Here is a 24758-nt window from a genome sequence, read left to right on the forward strand (position 1 = left end):
ACTTGTATCTGCTTTACTGTGTTCAGCACTGGTTCAGATCTGTTGTAAGCACTAAATAAGCTACAAATTACTGAAGTACTAAGCTTTTCTCATTTCCTAGTGGTTAACAGTTTTTGTACTTAACTCCTCAAGTTACTTTGAGGGAAACATGTCTAGTAATTACATCCCTCACTGTCTAGAGGAAAACAGTGATTGCCCAGGCATGTCCAAGGGACAGCTCCCGGTGTTCTCTCCTGTCTACCTGATGAATCTGGGCATCTTGGGGCAATGTAGCAACTGCCTCATGTACACTGACAACTCTCTCCTCCTACCACCCAACACTACACCCTATGAGAGATGCATTTATCTTGACAAACTGGAGGCAAAGCTCTCTCAACCCAAGACTGAACTTCTCAGTTAAGAGGAGAAGGTAAACACTCGCACCACAACACACTAATCATAGTCCCCACTATACCTACACCACCAAAACCCACACACAGATACAAAAAAAACATACTCGGAGGCTCTCAATAAGAATCTGCCCAAGCAACAGAGACCTCCTAAGCAGAAATGCAAGCAACCTCCACCCCTCAACACAACCCAAAAGACACAACACACAGACCCAGTGTGCCACTCAACCACAGCTCATAAGGCAAAACAATGTGCCTAACACATTAGTCATAGGTGACTCTATAGTCAGGCACACTGATGTTCCGCTCACCAGAATAGACAAAGAGAAGGTTACTGTTAGCTGCCTGTCAGGTGCCAGGATCTGCCACATAACCCACGTACTCAGGTCACTCCACAACAAGTACAAATATGACTCAGTCATTGTCCGTGTTGGTGTGAACAACCTGAGATGTACCTCCCTGGACTACATGAAAACAGACATGGAGGAGCTCTCCAATCTTGTAATCCAGGCAGGTATAACCCTAGCCCTGAGTAGCATCCTACCTTCGCCCAGAATACCACCGCACTACAAGGCCAAAATGATTCAACAATTGGTTAAGCTTCTGGTGTCATTCCAAGGGGATCCAGTATCTGTCAGCCTGGGACGACATGTGTGACAGGCCACGATGCTTTGCTAGAGATGGCCTGCACCTGTCGCCCCTGGGATTCCGGATACTGACTAAGGCTCTTGCCACTCCTATAGTGCCTTTTTTAGCCAAGGTTCAAACTACAAACCCACCACCGTAACTGAAGCAGGCAAGCAAAAACTGGAGGTAATGCTATTCAAGGACTAGAAGTCTAAACCTCAAAATGCACTCACTCGAGGCACTCCTTAAAATGGAGAACATCGATATCTGTGCAGTGACTAAAACCTGGTTCAAGGCTCCAGAGAATACCCCTGCATTATCAGGCTATAACTCATATCATACCTTTCGGCCATCTAAAGTACAGTTGTGTACACTTACCATAAATGTAGATGTTCCGAGTGTATTCACTGTTTCAGTCATTACATTTGGTTAATCCTGCTGGCAGGTTGCCCTCAGCCGGCCTGAATTCCAAGGGTCCTGCATCGGCTGCTGTCGCCCCTTCCCTGATGTCAGGTCATCAGGGGTATAAAAGAAGCGGCCAATGCTATTTTCTTCAGTTTTTCGTGCCCCTTAAAAGGGTATCCATATTATATATATATATATATATATATATATATATATATATATATATAAAACAGTAAATGCACCAATATAAATTTTACCTTCATCTATAAGCAAATACACCACATAGGTTGTATAAATCAGATAGGATCCATAGAAAAAAGGGGAATGGTGGGTGGGTAACCTGGACTGCAACAGTGAATACACTTGAACATCTACATTTATGGTAAGTGTACACAACTGTACTATGTTCTTCGTGTTTCACTGTTGCAGTCACTACATTTGGGTAGAGTCCCAAAGCTATGGTTGGGATGCTGGAGCTAAACAGCATTAGGAGCAGCTATGAGTCCCTGCAGAACTGCAGTGGCAAAGCCTGCTCTGGATTTAGAGTAGAATGGCAGATGGTAATGCTTTGTAAAGATGTGCACTGAACTCCAAGTAGCCGCCTCTAAAATGTCTCTGGTTGGAACTCCCCTGAGAAAAGCTGTTGAAGTGGCTGCAGCTCTGGTGGAATGTGGCCTAATGCCCTTAGGCACTGGCTTGCCATGGTGTGAATAGCATAAACAAATGCAGTGGCCTATCCACTTTGAGATAGTCTGCTTTGAGATAGCCTTTCCTTGTAATCCTGCAGCATATGCCACTAGTAATTGCCCTGTCTTCCTGAAAGCTTTGGTCTTGTTCAAGTGGAATTTAAGCTGTGTGTGTACGTCCAAAGAGTGCAGAATTCTCTCCCCTTTGTTCTGTGGATTTGGATAAAAAGTTGGCAGATGAATAGTTTGGTTGAGAGCCACACTGGACACCACTTTAGGCATAAATGTTGGGTTTGTTCTCAGAGAGACCCTGTCTGGATAAAAAATCATAAAAGGCTCCACAGCCATGAGCGCCTGTAGCTCTGAAACTCGTCTTGCAGAAGTAATTGCTAGGAGCAGAGCTGTTTTCCATGATAAAAACTTTATATCAACAGCAGCAGCTGGCTCAAAAGGAGGCAGGGTGAGCTTTTCCAAGACATAGTTGAGGTCCCATGCAGGTATTGGTGATCTCCTTGGAGGCCTTAATTTTTGGCTACTCTGAGGTACTGCTTTAATAAAGGGTGAGAAAAAATTGGTGCCTCTGTATTGTAATGAGCCGAAATGGCAGAGGCATGAATTTTAATTGATGAAAAGGATAGGCCTTTGTCCAGCATCTCAGTTAAGTATTGCAAAATCTGAGGAATATTTGGTACAGTTGTATCAGTTCCTTGTGCCTGGTTCCAAGCACAGAATCTCTTCCATTTTCCAGCATAAGACTTTCTTGTACTAGGCCTTCTGGCTTCCAGAATGACATCCATCACAGCTTTGCTGAGAGGTGTTTTTTGTATGACTACATTATCCGCCATGCTGCCAGGTTTAATGTCCTGAGTTGGCTGTGCAGGATCTGATTGTTTTGCTGGGACAGTAGAGGTAATTGAGGTAAGGTCCAAGCTGTGTAATGAGACAAGTTGCTTAGGACTGGATACCAGTACTGGTGGGGCCAGTCTGGGGCAATCAGTATCATCTTTGGTTTCTCCTGTCTGACCTTTAGGAGTACCTTGGGGAGGAGAGGCAGTGGAGGGAAGGCATATACTGACAGGTTTTTCCAGCTGAAAGATAGGGCATCCACTTTCCATGCTTGTCTGTGATAAGTCCTTGTGCAGAATCTTTTTAGTTGGTAGTTGTGAGGGGAGGCAAATAGATCTATGTCCGGGCATCCCCATTTCCTTGTTATCATGCTGAAGACTTGTGCATCCAGCTGCCACACGTGGGGATCCATGAGGTTTCTGCTTAGTTTGTCTGCCAGAGTATTTTCTTTTCCTGGCAGGAATTGTGCCTGCAAATGTACTTGGTAAGTCAAAGCTGTGTCCAACAGTGTCATAGCTAGTCTGCAAAGGAGGTAAGAATGTGTGCCCCCCTGCTTGTTTATATATCACATGACCATGGTGTTGTCTGTCTTTATCAGCAGTTGTCCCGGATGAAGTAGGTCCTTGAAGTCTGTCAGGGCATTTTGAACAGCTAACATCTCTTTTTGATTGATATGTAGATGCATTTGGTTTGAGGTCCATGTGCCTTGAATGCATCTTCCTGCCAAGTGGGCTCCCCAAGCATAATCTGATGCATCCATTGTTAGTGTCTGCCTGGCTGGGGGTAATGTGAATCGCTGTCCCTTGATCAGGTGACAAGCCTTTGCCCACCATCGAAACTCCTGCTGCAGGCAGGGAATGAGAGTAATCATTGTTTCCAAGCTGTGGCAATGTTGAGTACAAACACTTTTCAGGTACCATTGAAGTTTCCTCATATGCAGTCTTGCATATGGAATTAGTAGGATGCAGGATGTCATGAAGCTCAAAGCCTGCAAAAATTTTCTTGCAGATAACTGGGCCTTTGTTGCCAACAATGTGAAATAGGTAGTCAGTTGCCTTTGTTTGTCTGGCGTGAGATAAACCATCTGGGCAGTTGTATTCAAGCTTGCACCCAAGAATGTTATATCTTGAGAGGGTACTAGTTTTAATTTCTTTTAGTTGACTGTGTTCCCTAGGCATGTTAGTAGTCTTTTCACAAACGCCAGATGTTGAAGAAGAATGTCCTTGTTCTCTGCTTGAATTAGACAGTCGTCCAAGTAAGGGTATATTTGTATTCCTTTTTGTCTGCAGAATGCAATTACTGGTGCCAGGCACTTTGTAAAGACCCTGGGCGCAGTAGATAAGCCAAAAGGCAGTGCAGAGAATTGGTAATGTATTGAACCAGCCTTGAATCTGAGGTGTCTTCTGCACGATTGTCTGACTGGAACATGCAAGTATGCCTCTTTTAGGTCTAAAGTCACAAGCCAAGCGTTTTTGTCCAGCATGGGCAGAAGCTGCTGCAAAGTCAACATTTTGAATTTTGGAATATCCAGGAATGCGTTCAGAATAGATAGGTCCATTATTGGCCTCCAGGCCTTGTTCTTTCTGGGTACCAGGAACAGACTTGAGTAAAATCCTTGTCCCTGCTCTTGTGCTGGTACTAGATGAATGGCCCCCATGTCCATGAGGGATGAAATTTGCTTTTGTGCCTCTGCCCATTGATTTTTTGGCAGATCTGGCCAGCCGTTTGCCTTTGGCAGAGTATGGAAATGGAATTTGTAACCTTGTGACACTATATTTAGAACCCATTCGTCCTGGGTTATAATGTACCAATTTTGAGCAAAAAGTGCTAATTTTCCCCCTAAGGGTGCTGCCAGAAGATAAGTGCTTGGTGCAGGCAGGGGAAAGTCATTGGGACTGCTTTCTGTATGTTTGTGCTTTATCTTCTCCAGCTTTGGAGGTAGATGCACCCCATTGTTTTGACCTATAAGAACCTTGCGTCTGGATCTGCCCCTCTGAGGTCTGTCTGACACAGAAAAGGAACAATTTTTTGTAGGCCAGTGTCTACTAAACCTAGGTGGCTGTACTTGTAAAAACTCTAACAGTTTGCATAGATTTAGCTTTGTCTTCCATTTTCTTTAACACCTCTTCTGCCTTAGCACCAAACAAAGTATCATGCTGTAAAGGCGCATCTAGTAACTTAATCTTAACATGATCAGGCAGATTTTGTTCCTTTAACCAAGCATGACTTCTAATTACAGAACCCGTAACTGCGGCCCTGCAGGAGGCCTCCAAAGAATCAAAACCACACTGCAAAGTATTCTTTCCAGCTTGTTCAGCTGCATGCAATAAATCCTGCATTTCCTTGTTTTCAGCACATTCAGAATTTAACATAATTTTCTGTTTAAGCAATCCCATGAGATGTTGCTGATACTTGCGCATATGAAACTGACAGTTTAAGGCCCTTATAGCCAAAGCTGCAGATATGTAAACCTTTTTTCCCCATTTATCCAGTGCCCTTGAATCCCTGTCAGAGGGTTTTTTTTTTTTTTTGCTGTAGAGGCCTTAACTCCCCTGGGACCCTGTGAAGTAGTTTCTTGGTCAGCAGCAGGGTTTTTAAAAAGACATTTGTGTGAGTCAGGAACCCTGTAATATCTGTCAGGCTTAACAGGAGCTGGAGGTAAGGAGTCAGGGGTCAAACTAGACTTCGAAAACACATAATCTACAATGTCTAACACGGGGAATGGCTAGAGGCCTGTGCTGTGGAAGTAAAAGGAAATCCCTGAGCCTCTTTTTTGATTCTGAAAAATCTTGGCTTTCCCAGTGAAAATGCTCCCTCATGGTATGCAAGGTTTCCCCAAAGGAATAATCCACAGGAGGGGATGCTGAAGGTATAGATTTTTCAGCATCAGAATCCTCACAGGGGGGTAAAGAATATCCCTGATCAGAAGAGGAATCAGAAGAAATAGAAACTTGATCTGAAGATTCAGTCAGTCTCTTGCCTAGGCCTCTTATCAGGAGGGGGATGGGAACCCCTGATCAAGGTAATCAGGTCTTCGGCCATCTTAATCATCTGCTTTTTGGGCATAGTGGCCTGTGCACGTGGCTCGAGTTTGTTTCTTTCCTTTAGAAGCTGCTTTAGTCTTTAAAACTGAAGTTGTTTTAATGTAAAGATATTGTGGTCTGAATACACCCGCAGAAGCTGGTACCTGGTCAGCGGCTCCGGACCCATCTGAGGGATTAGCGTTTGAGGCTCCAATACTTTGAGTATCCAGTGGCATGGCCGACTCCAAGTGGGAGTCGGTAGCGGCCTGCGACTCTAAAGAAGCGGGTGTCAGGGGCTGCGAAAGCGCCTCACTGAGAACTGGCGAACCAGCGACTGGCTTAGGAGAAGCTTTGTCGTCGGTTTTGGACCTCGGTTGTTTTTCTTTATCCTTTTCTTTGCGTTTTTTGTAAATTCCAGTAGTCGGATGGCTATCCGATGACATTTTAGGATAATTAAACCTGCTACCAAAATACTTTAAAGCAAAAGAATACAGACGCTTAATAGTGCATTGGTTAGATCTAGCACAAAACTGACAACCAGAAATAATGTGATCAGGGCTTAGGCAAGAAATACAGTAAGAATGAAAATCCTTATGAGGTATTTGCTTTCCACAAGTAATACAATTATTAACTTTTTCTGACATCGGTCTGGAGCAAAAAAAAAAGTTTCCCCAATGGGGTACTTAGCTTTAATGAAGACTTTGTTTCTGAAACTCAAACATGAAAATTTCAGGAGTTGGCCGACTGGCACTTGCGAACTGCTTCTGCTTCGGGCACCGCGCAGCAAGAAAGACTGAAGAAAATGGCATTGGCCGCTTCTTTTATACCCCTGACGTCAGGGAAGGGGCAACAGCAGCCGATGCAGGACCCAAGACTTTGGAATTCAGGCCAGCTGAGAGCAACCTGCCAGCAGGATTACCCAAATGTAATGACTGCAACAGTGAAACACGAAGAACATCCAGGACCGGAACACCAAGGGCGGAGGTTTGTCCATATTCATTAAGGATATCCACACCTCCAGGCTAGTTGCCCAACATAATGCATCCAAAATTATCTAAGGGCAACTAACTCTGGGCAAAACTGCAATCCATATTGTAGGCTGTTACAGGTCCCCCACCATGCCCCAGGATTCCCACTCCTCTTTTCTTGACATACTGTAAAATATTAGGGTTCAACCAAAAACCCTAATAATGGGCGATTTCAACTACCCCACCATTAACTGGGAAAATTACTCCTGTACCATCTCCTTCGCTCAACGCTTTCTAGAATTCATTACCTCCAATGCTCTGGATCAACGTATCCACACCCCTACCAGGGGTGATAATATCTTAGACCTGGTCATTACCGACGTGAGTGACCAGTGTTCCACACCTAAAATAAACTCCTTTTTGTATCACCATAGATATCCACATCCAGTCCCCACCCCCCATTAAGGAAACCACTGTACAAATTTTCTCCAAACCCAACTTCATGCTTCTTAAGACAGAAGTGGCAAACTTCATGACACCCATGCAGATGGACAATACAATTACAACTGCCGAAACTAATACAAATGCACTCTATATGCACTTACACGAGTGCATGAATCATGCTATCCCTAGCAGAACCAAGACACTATCCTCCAAATAAAACAAGCCAATATGGTGGTCCCTTGCTATAAACAAACTCTACAACAGAAGGAAAAAAACTGTTGCAAAAGAGAGTAAAATCCCATGAGTGCAGGAGCTCCCTAGTCAGCCTCAGAAAGAAGCTGAGATCCCTCATAAAATCCTCCAAAGCCAGCTTTGAAAACAAGATTGCCACTGACTCTAAGGGCAACCACAAAGCATTCTATAGCCATGTCAGGAATCTCAGTGGCAAAACCCAGATCTGCTTAAGAGTTACAGCACAATGGAAAGAAAATTATGGAACCAACTGATATCGCCAACATCCTGACTGATTAGTTCAGTGCCAACTTTACCCCCCCCCTTCACCCCTAAAGGGCCCATATCCATACCGGAAGAATACAGTGCCCCTTTAATCACAACTAGCAGGTAAAAACTGCATTCTCCACAGCCAAGAACACAGCATCCATTGGACCGGACAACATCCAAGGCTGCTTTCTACACAAACTTCAGAACGAACTGGCTCCCCACCTAAGCACCATGTGCAATCACAGCCTCACATCAGGCTTTGTACCCACTGAATGGAGCACAGCAACAGTTGTACCACTCCACAAAGGGGGAGCTACCATGGACCCCAGGAATTACCACCTTATTAGCCTGACGAGCCTGGTCTGCAACACCATGGAATGCATCATCATGGAACTCATAAACAAAGACATTGATAACCTCCAACTCTGGACCCCACCCAGTTTGGGTTTGTGAAGGGGAGATCATGCCTCCTGAACCTGATCAACTTCTTTGAAACAGGCACCAAAGCCGTAGGAGAGGGTAAGGCACTTCACATAGCCTATCTCGACCTCGCCAAGGCTTTCGACACCATCCTCCATTCTGAAATCCTAGACAAAATCACTAAACTGGGTATAAATCCATACGTCACAAGATGGGTCGCCAACTGGCTCACTGACAGAACCCACACTGTAAAAGTTGCAGACTCCAAATCTAACTTCAAACCTGTGACAAGTAGAGTACCAAAGGGATTAGTCTTGAGTCCTCTCCTGTTCAGTATCTACTTCTCAGAAGTGCAGGCTAACACAGAGGGCCTTTGGCTGACAAAGTTCGCAGATGACAGCAAACTAGGTGCCATAGTCGAGTCCCCAAACAACATAGACATCCTACAGAAGGGCCTCACTGAGACTGATGCCTGGTGTCAGAGTCACGGCCTCAAGCTCAATGCCAAAAAGTGCATCGTCATCCCCTTTGGTAAAAACTCGGTACCCATGAACTACCACATAGGCAACAGTCCACTTAACGCCAAAGGTGTGATAAGAGATCTTGGGACACAGGTGGACAGTAGTCTCTCCTTTGACAATCACATCGCCACAATAGTCAGAAAATCCTTCGACGTGACACACCTCATCACAAAAGGGTTCTCATCCAGGAGAAAAGAGGTCGTTGTTCCCCTCTACTCGGGTCTCATTAGACCCATTACTGAGGACAATACCCCTTTTGGAATGTACCTCACAAGACATCTGCAACAGCTAGAAAGGCCACAAAAATACCTCACAAAGAGGATTATGGAACTTAAACAAATGCCCTATGCTGACCGTCTCAAAAAACTCCAGCTGTACTCCGTAGCATATTGCCTACTCCAAGGTGATCTCTGCCTAACATACAAAGCTATGTAAAACCCAGAGCTGTTGGACAGGCGACACCTAAAAAAAATCCTAATACCTATGACCTACATGCTCCAGGGACCTAAACCTTGTCACCACAACAAACAGAACAAGCTGGTGGGATAGATTCCTGTCCCAGAGACTTCCCATACTCTGGAACAAGCTACCTATCTATGTCAAGCAGAGTTCCTCATTAGCACTCTTCAAGAAAAATCTTGATGAGTGGATGGGAGATATGAAATTCATGCCGGGGATGACTTCTGTGGCTCTGCTCGACAGGGGCACAGGAAAATAACCTTCTTGGGTGGCAAAACTGGGGAACCTTGTTGGCCAGGCTTACACATGCCCTTGGGCCAATAGTACCTAGTACCTACCTATGAACATTCAGAATGTCCGTGGATATCAATGGAGCAGTTGGAAAGGCATACATTATTCCTGTCCAATGAAATGAGAAGGCATCTGTTTTCCAGGCCTGCTTGCAAGGAGATCTGGAGGAGAATTTGCCAGTTGGAGAGTAATTGATATGAGGTGTTCCCCACAGCTGGACCAAATCCTAGAAGACCTTCAGATTCAATTTCAATTAGTGAGGGTATATCCTGCTTCCTGCTAAGCTTGTATGCCACAATAAAATGTTTTGGTCTGCTGGAATATAAAACACCGGTAGAGTAACATTGCCATGAATCGCTATATCTCAGACAACCATGGTTAACCTGCACAGATGGTAAGATCTGGAACCTCCATTCGCTTATGTGCCACATCACTGCGGTGTTGTCTGTAAACAATTGCAAAGGTCCTGAGAGAATTGAGTGCATTTATAACTGCCAACAGCTTTTTTTATGTTTGTGTTTTGGTGTGTCTTTTTTTTCCAGAGATTTATTCCAAAGACTCTGCGCTTTTACCCCCCACCCCCACCCCAAGACACAAGCAAAGTTTGAGGCATCATTTGTTACAGACTGCATTGGAACTGGAAGAAAGAAAGGGAAACCTGTATTCAAATAAAACTAGTCTCTCTCCACAAAAGCAGCTCCTGTTTTACAAATCCCCAAACTGGAATCTGAAACATCAGAGATTACCAATTTTGGCACCATACAAATTTTAATTACCACTGAGTCTTTCTCATGTGGAGTCTGGTTCTGGCAAGGGGAATCACAAGAATTCATAGATGCCATGAATCCTAATACCCTGAAAAATTCTCTTGATGAAGTTCTGGACTGAGTGGAAAAACTCAGGAAAAGCTCTAGATAATGATCATCTTTTCCCTTTAGAAGAAAAGCTCTTTTAACTGATGAATCTAGGAGATACACCATAAACAGACTGAATACAATCTTCTCAGAAGCAGTCAAACGAGACATTTGAATGTTCTTCTGGAAACCCAGTTTGTGAAGAAGATCTCTTATTCAAGTGAGTGATTCTGAACACTTTGAAAAAGGCTCTGCAAAGATAATCAAGTAGTCTAAATAAGAAAATTGTACATACCTTGCAGTATGTAGCAGACTATCACTAGAGCTAGAAACTTTGTAATATCCTTGGAACACTGGACAACCCAAGGGATAATGCTGAGAACTGAAAGTGTACTCCAGACATACAAACCTTAAAAAATGAAATCTGTGGCTACACCAATATGATGACAAGCATCCTTTAAATCTAGAGTTACCAAAACAAATGAAAAGGTTAATAAGTAACAGACTGTGAAGGAATAGTATTCTGAACTTCTTTCTTTGGTAACAGAAACATTCTTGAATAAAAATCTTTCCTTTTCAGGTAAAGAGGAACAGGTTCTTTTACCACTCAAGTCAGTAGATGCTGAATGACAGTAAAGATGAACATGTTCTTTTACCACTCAAATCAGTAGATTCTGAATGACAGCTGGAGAAAAATTAAGTTTGGTCTGGTGTATTAGGAACTCAACTGCCATCTGTAACTCTAACAGAACATTATCAAAATCCATCTGTCTGAGATAATTTGTTACCAAAAAAAAGGAAAGACAAATTTTGGGGAAGAGTTAAATGACTGCTACGTTGGGGAAAGGGAAGGGTGGTTACCATTTGAAGACAGTCAGACTTGTCTGGCTATCTGTGCTTTTGAAAGGCTCCCCCCCTTCTTTTTGGTTTCTCCTTGTTACTGAGTTTTTTTTTGAATATCTGCTTGCCAGAAGTTTGTACAGACAGCTTATTCTGTTTTTTTTATAAAAAGATTCTGAATCAGGGAAGAAAACTATGGCAAACTTAGTGAAGGAAGGCTGAAAAATCTGAGACACCCCTTGAATCAGTTTCCCTCTCACATTACATTTTCCATCAGCAGATGGTACAAATGTCCATATCAAGGAGAGAAAAAGAAGTTATGTACTCACCATAACGTTCCGAGTGGTTATACTTCATTTGTCTTCAACCTGTGGGTCTTCGGATCCACACTGGATCGGAAACGGCCGCATTTTCCAGCTACGGCTCTGAGCTCCATGCTCCTTCCTTTACCCATAATGCCCTCCCTGTCTCCCTTCTCCCCTCAGATCGAGTTTGCTGCCTAACATCCATCAGACACCCGACTCAATGACACCTTACCACCAGGATAACCAATAGGAAACTCCCTTAGCCTGGACAGAACTAAGGATCTCAACAACAACCATCTGATAAGAAAGAAAAAATATCATCTGAATGATAAGGTTAGGGGGAAGGAGGGGGGACGGTTGAAGCCAAATGAAGTATAACTACTCAGATGGAACGTTATGGTGAATACATAATTTCTTTATCTGAAGTAGTTTACTTCATTTGATCTTCAACCTGTGGGACAGAGTCCCCAGCTACCAAACTCTTGGGTGGCCTTCATGGAAGGATGTTCCTGAGCAACGCAGAGCCAAAGGATGCTCTACTCCTAGAGACAATTTCTAATTTATAATGCAAAATAAAGATATGAGATGAGGCCCAAGTGGCAGCTGAACAAATATCATCCAAAGATACCCTGGACCAAAAAGCTGCTGATGTAGCCATAGATTGGGTTGAATGAGCTTTCACTTTCCCTGGCAGAGACTGACCTCTCTCCAAATAGGCTCGGCCAGTGAACTGTGAGTTCCAGTGAGCAACTGTCACTTTAGAAACTGGTTTACTGAAGAAGAGCTTGGCATAAGACCCAAAGCTGATCAGATTTGGGGAAGGGTTTAGTCCTGTGCAGGTAAAATCTCAATTGTCTATGCACATCCAATAAACGTAACCTATATTCCCCTTTGTTCTGGTAGTTAGGGAAAAAAACTGGCAAGTTAATGGTCTGATTAACATAGGCTTCTGAAGCTACCTTAGGGAAAAAAGACGGGTTGGTGCGAAGTGACACCCTATCTTTATGAAAGATCATGTAGGGCATTTTGAATGAAAGAGCCTGAAGCTCCCAACATCCTCCTGGCGGACATGATGACGACCAAGAAGGCAGCTTTCCAAGTCCAAAATTGCAAATCCACTGAAGCCGTAGGCTCAAAGGGGGGAGAAACCAATGCCTGCAACAGTAAGGTAAGGTCCCACGGTGGGATAGGATCATTTACCAGGGATCTAAGAAGAAAACACCTTTAAGAAAGGTCTTACAAAGTTTAGAGGAAGCCAATGAAGACATATTTACCCTCACGTGAAAATTAGAAATGGCTGCCAGTTGGACTTTAACCGTAGAGGAATTGGCACTCTGTTGAAACATGCTAGCCAGAAAATCTAAGACTGGCGAAAGAGGAGCAGTAAAAGGGTCCAGGGACCGCTGAGAGGCCCATATCGAGAAACATTTCTATTTAAAACGATAACACTTTTCCGGTAGAAGATTTGTGAGCCGCTACCAGAATAGACTTAACAGGGAATGACAAACTGGGAGTCCTAACAATCATGGGAACCGGAGCAGCCAAGCAGTGAGCTTCACACTGTCCAGGTCTGGGTGTGGGATCCCCGAGGGATGTGGGAGAAGACCTGAAACTGGATCCAAAGTCTATGCTGGAACAACTAGATGAGACCCGAGTAAGGGAAACCAAATCTGTCGAGGCTAGAATGGGGCGATAAGGATCACAGTGCTCTCCAGCCTTTGGGCTTTCTGCAGAAACTTCGACATCAGGGGAAGAGGAGGATATGCATGAAGAAGACAAGGAAGCCAAGCATGAATCAGAGCGTCTCTGAGGGTTCAGAGCAAAAAAACTCTGTGCATTTCATGTTGTAAGGAGATGTGAAGAGATCACAGCAATGACGACCCCACTCTAGAAAGATCTGTTGTGCTACTGAAGGGTTCAGAGACCACTTGTAAGTCATCAGGATAGATCTGCTGAGCCTGTCCGCTAGAATGTTGGAATAGCCCGGAATGTGCATTACCACCGAAAACGGCCAGTGAAGATCATCCATTCCCACACTCTCATGGCTTCTCAACACATGGGAGAAGATCTGGTTCCCCCTTGTTTGTTGATATACCACACCACTGACATATTGTCCGTCTGAATTGCAATTGTTCCTAGAGGAAGATGAGCGTGAAAGGCCTACAACGCACGGAGAACCGCTCTCATCTCTAGAACACTGATGTGCAGAAAGGTCTCGGAAGGGGACTACGTGCCTTGGACTGTCCTTCCTGAGCAATCCCCCCCGACCCTAATAGGGAGGCGTCCGTGGTCACTGTGGTCTTGAGAAAGGCAGGTTGGAATGGACATCCTTTGAGAGGATCTGGAGACTGAATCCGCCACCAAAGGGAGTCCCTGCACACTCTTGAGATTCTCACTGGAAAGCACAAGGAGAGATCTAACAGGGACCACTGAACCGCAAGCGTCCACTGCAACACTCATGTGAAGGCGTGCCATTGGAATATTGATCATGGCCGCCATAGACCCCAATGCTCTTAACACTGCCTCGGCTGTTGGTAAATGGGTCTGAAGAATGTGTAGGATGTGTAACCTCAGACTGTGCATCCTGTCTAACGTAAGGAACACCCTCATTTGTAATGTGTCCAGCCATGTTACGATGAAATCCAAAACCTTAACTGGGAGTAGAGAAGATTTGATTATGTTGATCGTGATGCCCAACTTGTTGGCTAGGAGAAGAAAGGAGCCCCTGGCCTGACAAAGTAGATGGTCTGAAGGTGCAGTAAAGAGCCAATCGTCCAGGTACGACAAGACCTGAATACCCTGAAGCCTCATGTGAGCCGCTACTACTGCCATTACCTTGGTGAACACCCAGGGGGCTGTGGTGAGATCAAAGGGAAGGCCTCGGAATTGACAATGATTGGCTCCCAGCTGGAAGCGAAGGAACCTCTGGGAGCGCCTGTCTACCTTGATGGGATAGTATGCATCCTGGAGATCAATTGAGCACATCCAGTCTCTGGCCTGCAAATATGGCAGGATAGATTGAATCGTGACCATTCGGAATTTTGTCTTGGTTACAGACAGGTTCAGTTTGGACATATCCAAGATTGGTCTGAGGTCCCCCATCTTTTTTGGCGTTAAAAAGAACTTGGAATAAACTCTGGATCTAGACTGGTCTTGGGGGACTGGTTGGATGACTTTTCCTTAGCAGTGAATCTATTTGCACTGCTGCCTCCTGCTGCGCGGGTGGGTGGGACGTCTGAGAGGAGTTTGTTGGCTGGGGGAGGTTCCTGGAATGGAATGGAATACCCTCTGGATATGATGCACAACACCCACTGATCTGTTTTCTTATGGAATCCCATGCTAAAGGGTGTAGCGACAAACGCAAATGCAATGAATTATGAACGCTATATAATCGACCCACAATCCGTAAAACCCCAAAATGTCCACCTCATAGATCAGCGATTTTTTTCAACAGGGAAAAAAAAATCGCTGATTTGTAAAAATCAAAACATAAAATAAAGTGGCTGTGCCCCCCACAAGCGCTACTTAAATATACCAACTCCAAGATTGCACCACAGTGGAAGAAACAGCCCAGTGATTTTATCCCTAGGGGAAAAAAAAAAATCGCTGTTCCGTGCTTTCGGTATTTTGCCATTTCGCATAATGATGTTCGACTAAACAGCGTTCGCAATTCATTGCGTTTGCTCAAATAATAGGAACCCTTGCCAAACGACCCCCAACTGCCTCCAGAGAAAAGCAGTCGGGCAACCCCTCAGGGCTGCTGCCTGGGTTTATCCGAGAAGGGTTCTTAGGACCCTCTCTGCCTCTGGGGCGGCGTCTATCAAATCCCCCTCTGCCTCTGGGGGAAGGCAAGTCCTGAGCATCCCGGGAAAATGCCTGAGACTTGAGGAAACATCTTCTTTGGGCCTCACTTGTTCCTGGTAAAGTACCTTTGAGGAGGAGAGAAGCGGATCGCAATGGCAGACAGTGTCTTCCCGTCCTTCTCGCTCTGGACCAAAGTCTCTCTGACCGTCTTTCCGAACAGGGAAGAACCATCTTAAGGGGTGTTGGTAAAAGATGCCTTGAAGGGCTCCGTAAATTGATATAAGCAGAGCCAGGCGTGAAGCCTAATGGCAATGCCTGTCCCCACCGCCCGCATGGCTCCCTCCATGGTGTGAGAGAGCAACCGCATGGGCGTGTTGGCTACTGCTTTTTAGAATGGCCATTTGTGCAAACATCTTCCTGTCCTCTGCCAACATGGACCCTTGGGTCGACTCTGTGATTTCCTTAATAAGCTCTCTCTGAAGTAAAATAACATGCACCCTACAGTTCAGCGCCCTCACTGAGGAGGTCGCTGAAGCATAAACTCGCTTTCCAAAGTGATCCAATGCTCTCAAATCTCGGTCAGGAGGTTGTACCATGGAGCTCTCCTGAGCAACCTCCTTCCTAGTGGCTGCTTCCACCATCATAGCATCTACAGGGGACCCCTTGTGCCAATGAAGCATGTCCGAGAGGGGGGACTCAAAACCTTATCCAGCTGCTTAGGATTGGCTCTATGGTGTCCAGCTCCTTCCAAGCCCCAGATGTCATTAGTTCCACAAGTGGGATGGCAGGAGGGGACACCCAAGAGGTAGATGGGCCGGTGCTGAATGCCTCCAGAAACACTGACTCATCAGAGGCTGGCTTTGGAGTGGATTACCCCCCTCTGGTGGAAGAGCTCCATGATGTCCCCAAAGGAGACATCCTAGGGGGGACAACTTTGGGGAGCCTTCCTCTTCATCCAAATCCATGTCCTCCGTGAGGGACTCTGGGGGAGAGTCCAAGAGCCTCCTTTTACACATATATTTGCAGGGGGACCTCCTCAAGGGGTCTGCCTGGGGAGGCCTCGCAAACAAGCTGTTCCAAATGTAGAACTACCTGAGGCATTACGGGCACATACTGTCCCTGAGAGGGCAAGATGGCTGGAACCACACTCAGAGCCGGGGAGGGGTCTGGACAGAGACACAGAACAAAATAGTCTGTGGTCTCGACCTGACTAGAGCCCTCTCCACCACATCGAAAGCAGAGGGGGAACGTGCCACCTGGGCAGAAAAGGTGGAAGTCGCTCCCCCTTGCCCCGACAGAGGAGTTGGAGACAAGCCTGCTGGAGCCGAGGTGCTGAGAGGGATGCTCTTCCCAGACAGGCTCATAGCAGAAAACACCCCCTCGGATCGACCCTGAGGTTGCAGCTCCGACAGCTCAGATGCGATCCCGTCAGATCCGACAAACTCAAGGCACCGGCCAGCGTTCAGGTACAGGGTACTACTGGCGCAGACCCCTCGACTCCGATCGTCCTCAGATTCAACAACTCCAAAACCGCGAGTCGGACTGAAGAAGGAGTAATAGGACAGAACAAGGGTTGAAAGGGACCTGCTCCGGAGGGAGAAGGCCCCGGCAAGACCCCCATCTGAATCTGAGTCCAGATAAACCACTGCATTGTCTTGTCCATCTCCGCTTCTGAGAGGCTCTGAGTGGAGCGGGAGGATGCCGCCAAAATAGGCGAGAGTGCCGGTGGAGGGAAGACCTGACCAGAACTGGCTTTGTTGTTCCTTGGGCTCAGGTAAAAATGTAGGGGACCTGGATACAGGCTTCACTTTTGGCGGCGGTCCGGCCTGTGACAAGAGGTCGGGGAATCGCTTGTGAGGCTGGTCCTTCTTAACTTGATCCCCTTCCCCGGACCTCTTGGTGGGAGTGTAAGTCCCAGAGGCAGGGAAGAGAAAGACGAAGCAGCAGCTGCTGCTTTCCCTGCAGGAGAAGAGGGGACCGCAGTCCCAGAAGAAGAGGACAACAGGCCCTTAAGGATCAGTTTGTCCCGCCTGTCCTTAAGTGCCCTGGGGTTAAACCCAGTGCATACAAGACAGGGGGACTGGAGGTGTTCAGCCCCCAAGCAGACCACGCACACAGTGTGGCCATCCACCAGAGAAAGCTTATGGCCACACCCTGTGCACTTTCTGAACCCAGGCTTTGGGGCATCCGCCATCCCTTCAGCCGCCCAGAAACACATACATGCTCACAAGAGAAAGAGAACAGAAAGGAAAGGAAAGCCTACTCCTTTTTTTTTTTTCTAACTAAACGAAGAACCTCGGAGAGGTACAGCAACATTCAAGAGAAAGGAAAAGTCAAGAGGAAGCTAAAATAGAAAAATATACTCTTACAAACACGGAAACAACACACTGGAGCTCAGACCACGCTTGTGCACTCTCAGGCAGCAAACGAGATCTGAGGGGAGAAGAGAGACAGAAGGCACTATGGGTGAGGGAGGAGCTTGGAGCCATAGCTGGAAAATGTGGCCGTGTTGGATCCGAAAACCCACAGACTGAAGATCAAATGAAGTAAACTACTTCAGATTTCAGAATTTCAGGTTTAACATCTTTAGGCAGTTTTTTGAGAATGTAACCTTGTGAATCTTTCCATAACAGATCCATTTGCTGCTGCTCTGGAAGAGGAATTAGCTGAGTCATGGGCACACTTCAAAGAATGTTTCATTCCTTGAGAAACAGAACCAAAAACAGCACTTTAAAGAAGATTGCCCTCAGAAGAAGGAAAAGTGGCAGTAATGTTCCTCATATTTTCAAAAGCAGTAAACAAATATTAACACTTGAGCCTGACAATTAATCATAAACAAAAGAGTGGGAGAGGAGTACACTCTTTTCACAAAGCTATCAGAAAGTTTTCCTACCCTCGCCAACGAGAGGAAGATTAACATTTAGTAAATGTTTAAATGTAGAATTAGACAAATCACTGCAGAGTCAGATCTAGGATTAGAAAAAAAAAGTTACGTCTTACCATAATGTTCCATCTCTGTTATCGATCTTCACTAATCCTTGACTGTTATTCCTCGATTGAGCCATTATTCCAGCTCACTCCTTCCAAACACTCTTGAGCTAGGCACTACCCACAATACTCCTCAATAAATTACCTCAGATTGAATCTGCATAGAATAGTGACAGACAAGAAGTACTAGATAAGAGACCATATCTGTGTCTCTATTATGAAGCCAGTCTTTGTAAATATTCAGTCCACCAAGAGTTCTAAGGTAGGGGGACGGAGGTGGGGAATGTCAAGAATTAGTGAAGACAGGCAACACAGATGGAACGTTACGGTAAGACATAACTACTTTATCTGATTATGTCAATCTTCATGTAATCCTTGACTGTGAGACAGAGTCCCTAGCTACCTGAATCTTGGGAGGTCTCAGGGAAGAATATTCATGAGCACCATCGAGCCAAATGATGTACGTCCCTCAGAGACCAGGTCTAGTTTGTAATGAGTAATAAAGGTATGAGGTGATGTGCATGTGGTTGCTGCACAAATATCATCTAAGGAAACTCTGGCATGAAAAACTGCAGAAGCTGCTACAGCTCTCGTTAATGTCCTCTCAAGGGAAGTGGTGGGTGGAGTCCCTTTCTGTTGTAAAGGGAGGTGATACAGTCCCTAAGCCATTTTGCCAAGGTAACCTTGTATACTGGCTTGCCTAAAGAGACTGTACAAAAAGCAATAAACCTTTGGTCAGATTTTCTAATGTCCTTTGTTCTGTGAAGGTAAAAACGTAACTGTCTGTGTATGTCTAGTAAGTGTAGATAGTATTCTCCCTTGCTGGAAAAATTAGTAATCCAAGCCACATGGCTAAAAAAAAGAAACCAGCAGAATGTTTAAAGATTTATTTCTTTAGCGCTTTCATTCACAACATATGTGAACTTCTTCAGACAAAGAAAAAGAAGTTGTGTCTTACCATAACGTTCCATCTGTATTGTTGATCCTCATTCAGTCATTACGTATGGGTATCGGTTCCGACCTCGGAACCGAGCCGGCCATTTTCCAAGCTCGCGTCAGCTTCAAACTCTCGAGCTAAACTCTTACCCACAATTCCCCTCTCCCTGTTACCTCAGACTGAGTTTGCAAGTTAAAGAAGGTAGAGGCTACCTCTGGTCAAATAACCTAAGAGAAATGGATGGTGAGATCCACTAGAAACCACAGGAGGGAGAAGGAGGGAGGGTTGCAATGACTGAACGAGGATCAACAATATAGATGGAACATTATGGTAAGGCATAACTTCTTTATCTGATATTGTTAATCCTCGTTCATTCCTTACATATGGGACAGAATTCCCAGCTACCTCTATTCCTGGGAGGCTCTCATGGAAGGGCATTCTTGAGCATCATAAAACCGAAAGATGCTCTTCCCCTGGAGGCCAAATACAATTTGTAATGATTGATGAAGGTATGAGGCATAGCCCAAGTTGCAGCTGCACAGGTGTCATGTAAAGAAGCTCTGGCATGGAAGGCACCAGAAGTTGCCACCGACCTTGTTGAATGAGCTCTCATGGTAGTAGGCAACGAGATATTGCATTGTGTGTAAATAAAGGTAACACGGTCTTTCAACCACCTGGCTAATGTGACCTTAGCAACAGCCGATCCTAATCTAGATCCAGAAAAAGCCAAAAATAACTGGTGAGATTTACGAAAGGGTTTAGTCCTGTTTAGGTAAAAATGGATTTGCCTGTGTATATCAAGGGTATGTAGGCAATATTCTCCTCTGTTTGAATGGTTGGGAAAGAAAACTGGCAATTCAATGGCTTGATTAATGGACATTTCAGAGATCACTTTAGGCAGCAATGACGGATTAGTTCTCAGAGACGCTCTATCTCTTTGAAAAATCAAGTATGGACTCTTGATACGTAAAGCTTGAAGTTTAAAAATACGTCTGGCAGAAGTAATAGCGACCAAACACAAGGTTTTCCCATGACAAATACTTGAAGTTGCAAGAAGAGGCTGGTTCAAAAGGTGCCACTGTCAGAGCTAGTAGAACTAATGATAAATCCCATGGTTGAATAGGTTCTCTAAAAAGGTGGCTTCAGATGATTCACACCTTTTATGAAGGTCTTGCACAATTTATGAGACATAAGAGAGGAATCTTGGACATCCTCATGAAAATTAGAAATTGCAGCTAAATGAACTCTAATGGTAGAGGCCGAAGACCTGATTTAAACAGGTCGGCCAGATAGTCTAGTATTATTGACACTGGTGCTGAAAAGGGGTCTACTTGTTTATCTTTCAGCCAACAGGTAAATCTCTTCCACTTGCTCAGATAAGTAATTCTAGTGGAGGACTTTTGAGAAGCAAAGAGAATATCATGTACCGGTAAAGAAAGATCATTCTGCCTGGCAATCAAGGGAAATGGAGTAGCCAAGTCGTTAGCTTCAGGCTGTTGAGTTTGGGATGAATCAGGTTCTGTGGGTGTGAGATCAACTCCAGGATTGGATGGAGGATCCATGGTCGATCTAGTAGGTGAGGCCAAAGGAAAGGAAACCAAATCTGTTGTGGCCAATATGGTGCTATGAGGATTACCTTGCTCTTCAACCATCGGGCTTTCTTCAGAAACTGGGGAATGAGAGGAAAGGGCGGAAATGCATAGAGAAGACCCAAGGGCCAATCATGGACTAGAGCGTCCCTGGGTGACTGTCCCGGAGGGGGAATCAGGGTGACGTAGTTGCTGCATTTGTAGTTGATCGGGGATGCAAAGAGGTCGCAGCAAGGATGGCCCCAGTGGTAGAAGATCTCTGCCGCTATCAAGGGATTCAGGGACCACTCGTGAGGTTGCAGAATGCACCTGCTGAGTCTGTTTGGGCTCACGTTGGAACTCCCGGGAATGTGCGTTGCTAGACGAAAACGGTTGGTAGCCATCGCCCATTGCCATATCCTCATGGCCTCTCGACAAAGGAGGTAAGATTTGGTTCCACCTTGCTTGTTGATGTACCAGACCACCGCCATGTTGTCTGATTGAATCGCAATTGTCCCAGACGGCAGCAGGGGATGGAATGCTTGCAACTCTAGAAGCACCGTCCTCAGCTCTAGAACATTTATATGCAGATGGGCCTCCGTTTGGGACCAAGTGCTTTGAACTGTCTGTCCCTGACAAAGCCCCCCCCCCCAATCAGGGAGGCGTCCGTGGTCACTGCGGCCTTGGGTTGCTAGGGGGGGAAAAGGGCGAGACCATTGAGAGAGATTGCGTGATATCCACCAATTTAAATCCTGTTTGCACCTGTGGGTTACTCGAATCATGGCTGAAAGAGGATGCTGAAAAGGATACCATTGGGCCAGCAGTAGCCATTGTAGAAGCCTCATGTGAAACCTGGCCAGGGGAACAATGGTGATGGAGGCTGCCATGGAAACCCAACAGCTGTACAACCGAGTGAGCTGTGGATTTTTCCTTTGAAAGCATTGGAATTAGTTGTTGTTTTATCCTTAAAATTCTGTGCTCTGGAATAGCAGCTCTGCAGTTTTTTGTGTCCAAGATAACCCCTATGAATTCTGTCAACTGAGATGGGGTGAGATTGGATTTTTGCCAGTTTATGGTTATGCCTAGCCTAAAAGTAGCGAGGAGAGATTATGCCAGGGCTTTTTCCAGTAGACGTCTGGTGGGGGTGGAAATGAGCCAGTCGTCTAGGTACGGAAACACCTAGAATCCTTGAAGTCGCAAGTGAGCTGTGACAACTGCCATGCACTTTGTGAACACTCTGGGGTCTGTAGAGAGTCCGAAGGGCAGTACTCTGAACTGGTAGTGACTGTCTCCCGCACGGAAGCGCAGAAATCTTCGTGATGGCCTGTCCACCTTTATGTGGTAGTACGCATCTTGAAGATCTATAGAGCACATCCAATCATCTTTTTCCAAAAGCGGGAGGATAGACTGTATGGTGACCATCCAGAACTTTTGTACCCTCACAAACTTGTTCAATACACTGAGATCCAAAATTGGTCTCCAGTCCCTGGTTTTCTCTGGCACCAAAAATAGTCGAGTAGAATCCGGATCCTATCTGGTCTGGAGGGACTATTTGGATGACTCTCTTTCTTAGCAGCTATTCTATCTCTAGTGCTGCTTCTTCCCTTTGACTGGGTGGAACGTCTTCCCTTTGACTGGGTGGAACGTCGGGAAGATTTTTTGAAGGGGCGGGACAAAGATCGAAGGGGATATGATAACCTCTGGTTATGATCCTTTGCACCCAAGAATCGGTGGTGATGGTTAGCCAGGCAGAAAGGTACAAGGAGAAACGTCTCCCAACCACCTCCGCAGGAAAGGAGTTGGGCCGCTCTTCAGGAGCTCTGGTAGGATTGACCAGGGAAAGAATCCCTGGAACCCTGGTTACACGGTCCCCCTCTGCCCTGAAAGGGGCATCTTCCCTGTGAGTTTCCCCCTCTGCCTCTGGTGGAGAACTCAGCCTGGGTGTCACGGAAAGGACCCTGAGATTTCTCGAACCATATCTTCCCACTCTTTTGGTTTCGGGAGAAAGCACGTTGAAGGAAAGAATAATGGACACCTATGGCAGAAAGGGTCTTACCGTCTTGTTCACATCTGGCCAGTGTGCTTTTAACTTTGGGCCCAAACAACGAGGAGGGCTCAATGGGGGCATTAAGAAAGGAAGACTTAAAAGGTTCCGCGAAGTTGCACAAGCGCATCCAGGCATGTTGTCTCAAGACCGCAGCTGAACCTGCCACTCTAGCTGCTCCTTCTGATGCGTGAGATATCAATTGTAATTGCAATTGTATCAAAAGTACTCAGTTAGACCCTGTTCCTTCTGGCTACCCATCCTGTTTACGTGCAGCAGCAGCCACTGCTGTTTTGATATATATGGTAGCACCATTGACATTAGGGCATGACACTATATTAGCGGTACCTCATGCGGTACAAGCATTACTTTTAAAAACAAAGACTCAATATCTTTCTAATGCTCGCCTCACTAAATATGAGCTAAGTTTATTAAGTAATCCCGCTATTCAAATTACACGTTGCCCACCACTAAACCCTGCTTCATTAATTCCAACTAGTGATGAGGGCGAACCACATGACTGTGTGCTTGTAGTTAACATTGTTTCGTCTCCTAGATTAGATCTGCAAGATGTTCCTTTGCTTAATCCTGATTTAGTTCTTTTTGTGGATGGATCCTGTTTACAAAATACTTTTGGCGAACTTCAGGCTGCATGGTCAGTCTGCTCGCCATCTCAGGCTTTGCAAACTGGACAATTACCGCCTGGTACTTCCACACAAGCCGCGGAATCAGTGGCACTTTCGCATGCATGTAAAATGGCCAAAGACACATCTGTTACTATTTATACTGACTCACGTTATGCCCATGGTGTTGTTCATGATTTTGGTACCCTATGGAAGGAAAAGTACAGTTGTGTACACTTACCATAAATGTAGATGTTTGAGTGTATTCACTGTTGCAGTCATTACATTTAGGGTAATCCTGCTGGCAGGTTGCCCTCAGTCGGCCTGAATTCCAAAGTCTTGGGTCCTGCGTCGGCTGCTGTCACCCCTTCCCTGACGTCAGGTCGTCAGGGGTATAAAAGAAGCAGCCGACACTATTTCCTTCAGTTTTTCTTGCCCCAGATGTCAGGTGCCCCCTAAAAGGGTAGCCAAAATTTGTGTGTGTGTGTATATATATATATATATATATATATATATATATATATATATATGTATATGTATATATATATATATATATATATATATATATATATATATATATATATATATATATATATATATATAAAAATACATACACCAATATAAACTTTACCTTCATCTACAAGCAAATACACCACATAGGTTGTATAAATCAGAGAAAGAAAGAAAAGTTCCAGCAGAAAAAAGGGGGATGGCGGGTGGGTAACCTGGACTGCAACAGTGAATATACTCGAACATCTACATTTATGGTAAGTGTACACAACTGTACTATGTTCTTCGTGTTTCACTGTTGCAGTCATTACATTTAGGTACAGTCCCAAAGCTACGGTTGGGACGCTGGAGCTAAACAGCATTAGGAGCGGCTATGAGGTCCTGCAGAACTGCAATGGCAAAGCCTGCCCTGGTTTTAGAGTAGAGTGGCAGATGATAGTGCTTTGTAAAGGTGTGCACTGAACTCCAAGCAGCAGCCTCTAATATGTCTTTGGTTGGTACTCTCCTGAGAAAGGCTGCTGAAGTGGCTGCAGCTCTGGTGGAATGTGGCCTAATGCCCTTAGGCACTGGCTTTTGATGGTGTAAATAGCAGAAACGAATGCAGTGGCCTATCTACTTTGAAATAGTCTGCTTTGAGATGGCATTTCCTTGTGATCCTGCAGCATATGCCACTAGTAATTGCTCTGTCTTCCTGAAAACTTTGGT

The 24758-nt window shown here is 45.2% G+C and overlaps 1 protein-coding gene across 1 annotated transcript in view; it reads left to right on the plus strand.

The window, feature by feature from the left end:
• The window catches only part of LOC122789760 (heat shock factor protein 3-like), a 1295435-nt gene that overhangs the window by 15414 nt on the left and 1255263 nt on the right, over positions 1 to 24758 (plus strand). The gene's annotated exons all lie outside the window — the stretch shown is intronic.

Source organism: Protopterus annectens, chromosome 15.part0 (genome assembly GCF_019279795.1).
Source record: "Protopterus annectens isolate FY-2018-M chromosome 15.part0, PAN1.0, whole genome shotgun sequence".
Taxonomy (NCBI): domain Eukaryota; kingdom Metazoa; phylum Chordata; order Ceratodontiformes; family Protopteridae; genus Protopterus; species Protopterus annectens.